The sequence below is a fragment of the Aptenodytes patagonicus genome, unplaced genomic scaffold (genome assembly GCF_965638725.1).
Source record: "Aptenodytes patagonicus unplaced genomic scaffold, bAptPat1.pri.cur scaffold_239, whole genome shotgun sequence".
Classification (NCBI taxonomy): Eukaryota; Metazoa; Chordata; class Aves; order Sphenisciformes; family Spheniscidae; genus Aptenodytes; species Aptenodytes patagonicus.
The window spans coordinates 1-9,720 of NW_027472168.1; the positions used below are offsets into that span (position 1 = coordinate 1).

Below are 9,720 nucleotides of genomic sequence, written 5' to 3' on the forward strand. Positions count from 1 at the left end.
GGGGGGACACGGGGGGGACACGGGGGGGGACACGGGGACACGGGGACCTGCCCTGCTGCTCTACCACCTCTGGAGGTGGGGGGGACACGGGGGGGACACGGGGACATGGGGACCTGCCCCTGCTGCTCTACCACCTCTGGAGGTGGGGGGGACACGGGGGGGACACGGGGGGGACACGGGGACACGGGGACCTGCCCCTGCTGCTCTACCACCTCTGGAGGTGGGGGGGACACGGGGGGGACACGGGGACATGGGGACCTGCCCCTGCTGCTCTACCACCTCTGGAGGTGGGGGGGGACACTGGGGGGACATGGGGACCTGCCCCTGCTGCTCTACCACCTCTGGAGGTGGGGGGGACACGGGGGGGACACGGGGGGGACACGGGGACACGGGGACCTGCCCCTGCTGCTCTACCACCTCTGGAGGTGGGGGGGGACACGGGGGGGGACACGGGGGGGACACGGGGACACGGGGACCTGCCCCTGCTGCTCTACCACCTCTGGAGGTGGGGGGGACACGGGGGGGACACGGGGACCTGCCCCTGCTGCTCTACCACCTCTGGAGGTGGGGGGGACACGGGGGGGACACGGGGGGGACACGGGGACACGGGGACCTGCCCCTGCTGCTCTACCACCTCTGGAGGTGGGGGGGACACGGGGGGGACACGGGGACATGGGGACCTGCCCCTGCTGCTCTACCACCTCTGGAGGTGGGGGGGACACGGGGGGGACACTGGGGGGACATGGGGACCTGTCCCTGCTGCTCTACCACCTCTGGAGGTGGGGGGGACATGGGGAGACACGGGGGGGGACACTGGGGGGACATGGGGACCTGCCCCTGCTGCTCTACCACCTCTGGAGGTGGGGGGGACACGGGGGGGACACGGGGGGGACACGGGGACATGGGGACCTGCCCCTGCTGCTCTACCACCTCTGGAGGTGGGGGGGACATGGGGGGGACACAGGGACACGGGGACCTGCCCCTGCTGCTCTACCACCTCTGGAGGTGGGGGGGACACGGGGGGGACACTGGGGGGACACTGGGGGGACATGGGGACCTGCCCCTGCTGCTCTACCACCTCTGGAGGTGGGGGGGACATGGGGGGACACTGGGGGGACATGGGGACCTGCCCCTGCTGCTCTACCACCTCTGGAGGTGGGGGGGACACGGGGGGGACACGGGGGGGACACGGGGACATGGGGACCTGCCCCTGCTGCTCTACCACCTCTGGAGGTGGGGGGGACACGGGGGGGACACAGGGACACGGGGACCTGCCCCTGCTGCTCTACCACCTCTGGAGGTGGGGGGGACACGGGGGGGACACTGGGGGGACATGGGGACCTGCCCCTGCTGCTCTACCACCTCTGGAGGTGGGGGGGACACGGGGGGGACACTGGGGGGACATGGGGACCTGCCCCTGCTGCTCTACCACCTCTGGAGGTGGGGGGGACATGGGGAGACACGGGGGGGGACACTGGGGGGACATGGGGACCTGCCCCTGCTGCTCTACCTCCTCTGGAGGTGGGGGGGACATGGGGAGACACGGGGGGGGACACTGGGGGGACATGGGGACCTGCCCCTGCTGCTCTACCACCTCTGGAGGTGGGGGGTGGACATGGGGACATGGGGACCTGCCACCACCACTGTGGCACCTGTGTCACCTCTGGAGGTAAGGGGTGACATGGGTGATGGGTAGGGGGTGACATAGGGGACATGGGGACCTGCCACCACTCCTGTGGCACCTGGGTCACCTCACCTGGGTCATCTCTGGAGGTATGGGTGACGTGGGTGATGGGGACCTGCCACCGCTGGTGTCTCACTTGTGTCACCTGTGGAGGTAGGGAGTGACACAGGCGACATGGACCTGCCACCGCTGCTGTGTCACCCGTGGCCATGTAGGTAGAGGGGAGGGTGACATGGGGTCCCAGCCATCCAGGGTGTCCCGGTGCGACGTGTCCCTGTGTCCCCAGTGCGGTGCCATCCACCCCACTGCCATGCCCCCCCCCCCCCCCCCCGCCACCCCCACATCCCCATGCGCCTACCCCCCCCCCCCCCATCTCCAGCGCAGTGCCCTCCCTGTGTCCCCCTGCCCCCTCCCTGCCCAAGTTCCCCCCGTTCCCAGCTCGGGGGTCTCCCCATGCCCCCTTCCATGTCCTCCTTGTCCCCTTGCCCCCGCCCCCATGTCCCCCCGTCCCCCCCCCCCCCCAGGTACTTCCACCGCCCGGCGGACGGCTCGGAGGGGCTCTTCGACGCCGTCTCCATCATGGACGCTGACATCCTGGGCTACTGCCAGAAGGAGGCCTGGTGCAAGCTGGCCTTCTACCTCCTCTCCTTCTTCTACTACCTGTACAGGTGCCACTGGGGGGGGGCTGGGAGACACTGGGAGGGGAGTGGGGGGGCTGGGAGGGGCCTGGGAGGCACTGGGAGGGGAATGGGGGGGGCTGGGAGGGGACTGGGAGGCACTGGGATGGCTCTGGTGGGCACTGGGATGGGACTGGGGGGGACTGGGAGGCACTGGGGGGGACTGGTGGGCACTGGGATGGCTCTGGTGGGCACTGGGCTGGGACTGGGGGGACTGGGAAGGGAGTGGGGGCACTGGCGTGGGACTGGGAGGGGACTGGGAGGCACTGGGGTGGGACTGGTGGGCACTGGGATGGCTCTGGTGGGCACTGGGATGGGACTGGGAAGGGAGTGGGAGGACTGGGATGGGACTGGGAGGCACTGGGATGGGACTGGGGGGGGACTGGGAGGGGAGTGGGGGCACTGGGGTGGGACTGGGAGGGACTGGGAGGGGAGTGGGGGCACTGGGGTGGGACTGGGAGGGACTGGGAGGGGAGTGGGGACACTGGGGTGGGACTGGGAGGGACTGGGAGGGGAGTGGGGGCACTGGGAGCACCATGGTGCCCTTCGCCCTAGTATGGTGTACACACTGGTGAGCTTCTGAGGGGGGCCCCCCCCCCCCCCCCCACCCGCCGCTGCCCGGACGCCTGGGTCCCCCCCCGACGCCTGGGTCCACTGCCCGCCTCAGAGCTGCCGCTATGACCCCAATCGGGGGGGAGGGGGGGGCACTGGGACACCACCCCCCCCCCCGGAAGAGGGAGGGGGTAAGGGGGGACCTCCCAGTCTGGCCCCAGTTTGTCCCAGTCCAGCCCTTGCTGGGTTTCTGTGTCGGCCAAATTGTCCCCGTTGTGGCTCAATAAAGACAAATGGCACCAGTGACCTGCTGGGGTGGTCTGGGAGCACTGGGAGGACTGGGAGCACTGGGGCTGGTTTTCCAGCCGGCACTGGGAGCACTGGGAGCACTGGGGCTGGTTTTCCAGCCGGCACTGGGAGCACTGGGAGGACTGGGAGGACTGGGAGCACTGGGGCTGGTTTTCCAGCTGGCACTGGGAGCACTGGGAGGACTGGGAGGACTGGGGCTGGTTTTCCAGCCGGCACTGGGAGCACTGAGAGCACTGGGAGCACTGGGGCTGGTTTTCCAGCCGGCACTGGGAGCACTGGGAGGACTGGGAGCACTGGGGCTGGTTTTCCAGCTGGCACTGGGAGCACTGGGAGGACTGGGAGGACTGGGGCTGGTTTTCCAGCCGGCACTGGGAGCACTGAGAGCACTGGGAGCACTGGGGCTGGTTTTCCAGCCGGCACTGGGAGCACTGGGAGGACTGGGAGCACTGGGGCTGGTTTTCCAGCCGGCACTGGGAGCACTGGGAGCACTGGGGCTGGTTTTCCAGCCGGCACTGGGAGCGCTGGGAGGACTGGGAGCACTGGGGCTGGTTTTCCAGCCGGCACTGGGAGCACTGGGAGCACTGGGAGGACTGGGAGCACTGGGGCTGGTTTTCCAGCCGGCACTGGGAGCACTGGGAGGACTGGGAGCACTGGGGCTGGTTTTCCAGCTGGCACTGGGAGCACTGGGAGGACTGGGAGGACTGGGGCTGGTTTTCCAGCCGGCACTGGGAGCACTGGGAGGACTGGGAGCACTGGGGCTGGTTTTCCAGCTGGCACTGGGAGCACTGGGAGGACTGGGAGCACTGGGGCTGGTTTTCCAGCCAGCACTGGGAGCACTGGGAGCACTGGGAGGACTGGGAGCACTGGGGCTGGTTTTCCAGCCGGCACTGGGAGCACTGGGAGGACTGGGAGCACTGGGGCTGGTTTTCCAGCCGGCACTGGGAGCACTGGGAGCACTGGGAGGACTGGGAGCACTGGGGCTGGTTTTCCAGCCGGCACTGGGAGGGAAGGGGTGGGGTGCGGGTGGCAGGACCCGGACACCCGGGTCCCCTGAAATGGGGTGGGGTCGCCCGGCCGCCTGGGTCCCCTGGAATTGGGGAGGGGGGGGGGGGGTCGTCGGTCCTGAGCCACCCGGCCGCCCGGGTCCCCTGGAATGGGGTGGGGTGGGGGTGGGGGTGGGGGTGTCCTGAGCCGCCCGGCCGCCTGGGTCCCCCGCCCGGCCGCCTGGGTCCCTGGGTGTGGCCCCGCAGCGGTGCCGCCCTTGGCCGGGGTGGGGCGGGGGGGGGGAATGGGGAGGCCCGGCCGCCTGGGTCCCCTGCACATCATCCCTCGGTGTCCGAGGAGGAAGAGGAGGAGGAGGAGGCAGGATGCTGGCGCTGGTGGCCCTGGTGACGGTGGGGGTGACGGGGGTGGCCCCGGTGCCACCCTGTCCCCTGGGCTTCGGGCCGGTGCCGGGGGCTGCGGGCGGCTGCGGGGACAGGGACGAGTGTCGCACGGCCGCCATCTGCCACCACATGTGCCTCAACCACCAGGGTGGCTTCGCCTGTCACTGTCACCCCGGCTACGTCCTCCAGCCCGACGGGGCCGCCTGCCGCCCCCGCCGCCCCCGCCGCCCCCGCCCTTCGCACGAGGGCTCGCACGAGGGCTCGCGCCAGGGCTCACGGCGGAGGAAGAGGCCGCGGGGTTGGCGACCCTGGGGGACGCAGCGGGATGGGCGGCGGCGGGCGGCGGTGGTGCGAGGAGGTGCGCATGAGGGTGCGCATGAGGGTTCGCATGAGGATTTGCACGAGGATTTGCACCGAGGAAGGCAGCAGGAGTTGCAGCCGGCATGGCAGCAGGGTTTGCACAAGGATTTGCAGCCAGACGGGCACCAGGGTTTGCATGAGGATTTGCACGAGGATTTGCACGAGGATCTGCAACCAGGGAGGCACCAGGCTTTGCACGAGGATTTGCACCGAGGAAGGCAGCGGGAGTTGCAACCATCTTGGCACCAGGGTTTACATGGGGACATGCAGGAGGATTTGCACCAGGATTTGAGACCAGACAGGCACCAGGGTTTGCACAAGGATTTGCACCAAGGAAGGCAGCAGGAGTTGCGACCGGCGTGGCAGCAGGGTTTACACGAGGATTTGCACGAGGACTTGCACGAGGACTTGCGCCAAGACAGCGATCAGGATTCGCAACTGCCTTGGCACCAGGGTTTGCACAGCAACACGCATGGGGATTCGCACAAGGTTCTGCAGCCAGACAGGCACCAGGGTTTGCACGAGGACTTGCACGAGGACTTGCGCCAAGACAGTGATCAGGATTCGCGATCGCCTTGGCACCAGGGTTTGCCCAGGGACGCGCACCAGGACTTGAGAGCAGGCAGGCACCCAAGTTTGCACGAGGATTTGCATGAGGATTTGCACGAGGATTTGCACGAGGATTTGCACCGAGGAAGGCAGCGGGAGTTGCAGCTGGCGTGGCAGCAGGGTTTGCACCGGGACTTGCATGAGGATTTGCACAAGGATTTCCGATCAGACAAGCACCAGGGTTCACACGAGGATTTGCACGAGGATTTGCACGAGGGCTTGCGCCGAGACAGCGACCAGGATTCGCAACCGTCTTGGCACCAGGGTTTCCACAGCAACTCGCACGGGGACTCGCCCAAGGATTCGCACGAGGATTTGCATGGGGATTCGCCCAGCTCACTGCTGGCACCCGCCACATACGGTGACTCCCCCCCTGACCCTGCCCACCCTTATAGGGATGAGGACCCTGACACCTATGGGGATCCCTATACAGACCTGGAGGACCCCGACACGCAGCCATGGGACCCTGACACCTATGGGGGTCCCTATATGGGCCTGGCCCGCCCCTATAGGGATGAGGACCCCAACACGGGGCCATGGGGCCCTGAAACGGAGCCCTGGGACCCCGACATCTATGGGGACTCCTATATGGACCCCTATGGGGATGAGGACCCTGAAGGGGGGCCCTGGGATCCCTATACGCCCCCTTTGGACCCCTATGGAGATGAGGACCCTGAGCCTGGGAGCCTCCGTAGGGGCAGGGACCCCCAAACCAGGCCCTGGGGCCCCTATGGGGACCCTGATATGGACCCCTATAGGGTCCAAGACCCCTATAAGGATGGGAACCCCCAGAATAAGTCCAGGAACCCCTATAGAGCCCCAGATCCTGAGACTGAGCCCTGGGACCCCCATAGTACCTGGGACCCCCAGACTGACTCCAGGGACTCCTATAGGCTTGGAGACCACCAGACTGAGCCCCAGGAGCCCTATAGGACCTGGGACCACCAGACTGACGCCAGGGACTCCTATAGAGCCCAGGAGCCCAAGACTGACCCCAAGAACCCCTATAGACTTGGGGATCCCCAGACTGACCCCAGGGACCCCTATAGACTTGGGGACCCCCAGACAGACCTCAGGGACCCCTATAGATCTCAGGACCCCCAGCCTGACCCCAGGGACCCATATAGACTTGGGGACCCCCAGATTGACCCCAGGGACTCCCATAGGGTTGTGGACTCCCAAACTCATCCCAAGGTCCCCTATAGGGCTCCAAACCCCTATACTGTACTGAGGGACCCCTATAGACTTGGGGACCCCCAAACTGACCCCAGGGACCCCTATAGCACCCAGGACCCCCAGACTGACCCCAGGGACCCCTATAGAGCCAGGCCCCCCCCAAGGCCCTATAGGGATCCCCAAAATGCGCCCCCTACCTCCAGGGAACCCCCAACTGCTCCCCCAATTGCCCCCCTTAAATCCCAGTTGCTCCCAGTTGCCCCCCCAACTGCCCCCCCAGATTCTGGGACCCCCCCAACTGCCCCCCCCATCCCCGGAGCCCCCCCAGTTGCCCCAGTTACCCCCTCAGTTGCACCCCCAGTTTCCCCCCCACAAGCCAAGGACCTCCCAGTTGCCATAGTTACTCCCCCAGTTGCCCCCCCCCAGGCTAAGAACCCCCCAGTTGTCCCCCCAGTTACCCCCCCCAAAGCCAAGGACCCCCCAGTTGCCCCTGTTACCCTGCCAGTGACCCCTCCAGTTGCCCCCCCCAGAGCCAAGGACCCCCCAGTTGCCCCAGTTGACCCCCCAGTTACCTCCCCCAAAGCCAAGGACCCCCCAGTTGTCCCCCCAGTTACCCCCTCCAAAGCCAAGGACCCCCCAGTTGCCCTCCCAGTTGCCCCAGTTACCCTGCCAGTGACCCCTCCAGTTGCCCCCCCCAGAGCCAAGGACCCCCCAGTTGCCCCAGTTGACCCCCCAGTTACCTCCCCCAAAGCCAAGGACCCCCCCGTTGCCCTCCCAGTTGCCCCAGTTACCCTGCCAGTGACCCCTCCAGTTGCCCCCCCCAGAGCCAAGGACCCCCCAGTTGCCCCAGTTGACCCCCCAGTTACCTCCCCCAAAGCCAAGGACCCCCCCGTTGCCCTCCCAGTTGCCCCAGTTACCCTGCCAGTGACCCCTCCAGTTGCCCCCCCCAGAGCCAAGGACCCCCCAGTTGCTCCCCCAACCCTCAGAGCCCCCCCAGTTACCCCCCCAGTGACCCCTCCAGTTTCCCCCCCAGTTGCCCCCCCTCGAGCCAAGGAGTCCCCAGTTACCCTCCCAACCCCTAGAGCCCCCCCAGTTGTCCCAGTTACCCCCCCAGTTGCCCCCCCACAAGTCAAGGACTCCCCAGTTGCCCCCCCAGTTGCCCCAGTTGCTCCCAGGGCTCCTCCCAGCCCCCGGACACCTGGGTCCCTTCGGGGGGGGCTGCTGGTGGCACTGCCAGTGGCACTGGGAGGCATGCTGGTGGTAATGGGAGCACTGGGGGGGCTGAGGAGGCTCCCCCGGGCACCCCTCCCGAGCCCCCATGGGTGAGGGTGCTGGGGGGGGGGGGGGCAAACTGGGAGGGAACCCCCCAAACTGGGAGGCCATACTGGGAAGGGATCCCCAAACTGGGACTATAGGACCCCTCCCAAACTGGGATGGGAGGCTCAAACTGGGATGCCACCCCCCCCCCCCCCCCAACCTGCAGGGCTCCCCCCATCCCAGACACCCCCCCCCCAAACTGGGAGTCCAAAAACTGGGAAAGGACCCCCAAACTGGGACTGTTAGGCCCAAACTGGGACTCGGACCACTCCCAAACTGGGATGGGAGACTCAAACTGGGATTGCCCCCTCCCCAATCAGGGCTCCCCCCATTTCGACCCCTCCCCCAAACTGGGAGAGACACCCCCCCCCCCCCAAACTGGGACTGGGACCCCTCCCAAACTGGGATTGAGAGGCCCAAACTGGGACGCCCCCTCCCCCGAACTGGGAGGGAGTCCCCCAAACTGAGACTTCAAACTGGGAAGGGACCCCCAAACTGGAATTGCCCCCCCCTCCCCCGCACAGGGCTCTTCCCGTCCCGGCCCCCCCCCGCCCCCCGGGTGGGGGAGGGGCAGGAGTCGAGGGCAATAAAGGGCCGGTGCCGAACCCTCCCGGACGCCTGGGTCCCTTCGGGGGGGGGGGAGGGGAAGGGGGAGGTACCGGGGGGGGGGGGGGGGGGAGGAACCCAGACACCTGGGTCCCTTTTTCTGGGGGGAGGGGGTTGTTCCCGGACGCCTGGGTCCCTTCGGGAGGGGGTGGGATGGGGGAGGGGGAGGCATCGGGGGGGAGGGGGAGGCACCCGGACACCTGGGTCCCTTTTAGGCTCGGGGGGGGGAGGGGCAGATCCGGACCCCTGGGTTCATTACTGGGGGGGGGAGGGGGGAGTTCCCGGACGCCTGGGTCCCCCCGCTGGCTCCCCTCCCCCACTCCTCCAGCTGTTGAGCGAATCCAGATGCGGGGGGGGGGGGGGGGGAGGGTGCGGCCGTGGTGAGTCACGACCATGCTCGGACGCCTGGGTCCCCTGGAGGGGGGGTGGGGTGGGGGGAAGCAGGAACGCCCGGACTCCTGGGTCCCCGGGAGGGGGAGGGGCATGACGTCACGGTCCGAGAGAGATGGGGGTGGGAGTGGGGGCAGGAGAGCCGGGACGCCAGGGTCCCCTGGGGGGGGTGTGTGTGTATGTGTGTGTGTGTGTGTGAGGTTGGCATGGGGATGGTGTGGGGATGGAGCGGGTGTGGCGGGGGGGGGCGTGGAGATGGCGTGGGCGTGGCGTGGGCGTGGCGTATACAAGGCATGAGCATGACCCGTGCTTGGCGTGTGCATGATGTGCCCATGGTGTGTCCATGTGGTGCATGGTGCGTGCATAGCATGATCACTGTATGTGCACGGCGTGTCCATGGTGTGCGCATGCTGTATACGTAGCATGAGCACGATGTGTGGATGGTGTGTCCATGGCGTGTCCATGGCGTGTGCTCCCTCCCCCCCCCGATCCCTGCCTTCCTCAACGCCCGGATCTGGCCGGTGGCCGGGAGGTGGGGGCTGAGCCCAGGAGAGCCCCCAGTGCAGCTACTGGGACCAGTAGGGGGGGGCCGGGTTTTGCAGCAAGGACCAAGCTGGACCAGCTGGTGCTTCAAGGACCCCTGGGGCTCCATGGC

General features: G+C 67.7%; 1 long non-coding RNA gene across 1 annotated transcript; it reads left to right on the forward strand.

Moving 5' to 3' along the window:
• The first annotated feature begins 1,567 nt into the window (after positions 1-1,567).
• Positions 1,568-3,219, forward strand: LOC143173758 (uncharacterized). The gene is made up of 3 exons (XR_012997762.1): positions 1,568-1,602; positions 2,209-2,352; positions 2,917-3,219. It is a non-coding gene; the product is annotated as an uncharacterized LOC143173758 (long non-coding RNA).
• The last annotated feature ends 6,501 nt before the right edge of the window (positions 3,220-9,720 follow it).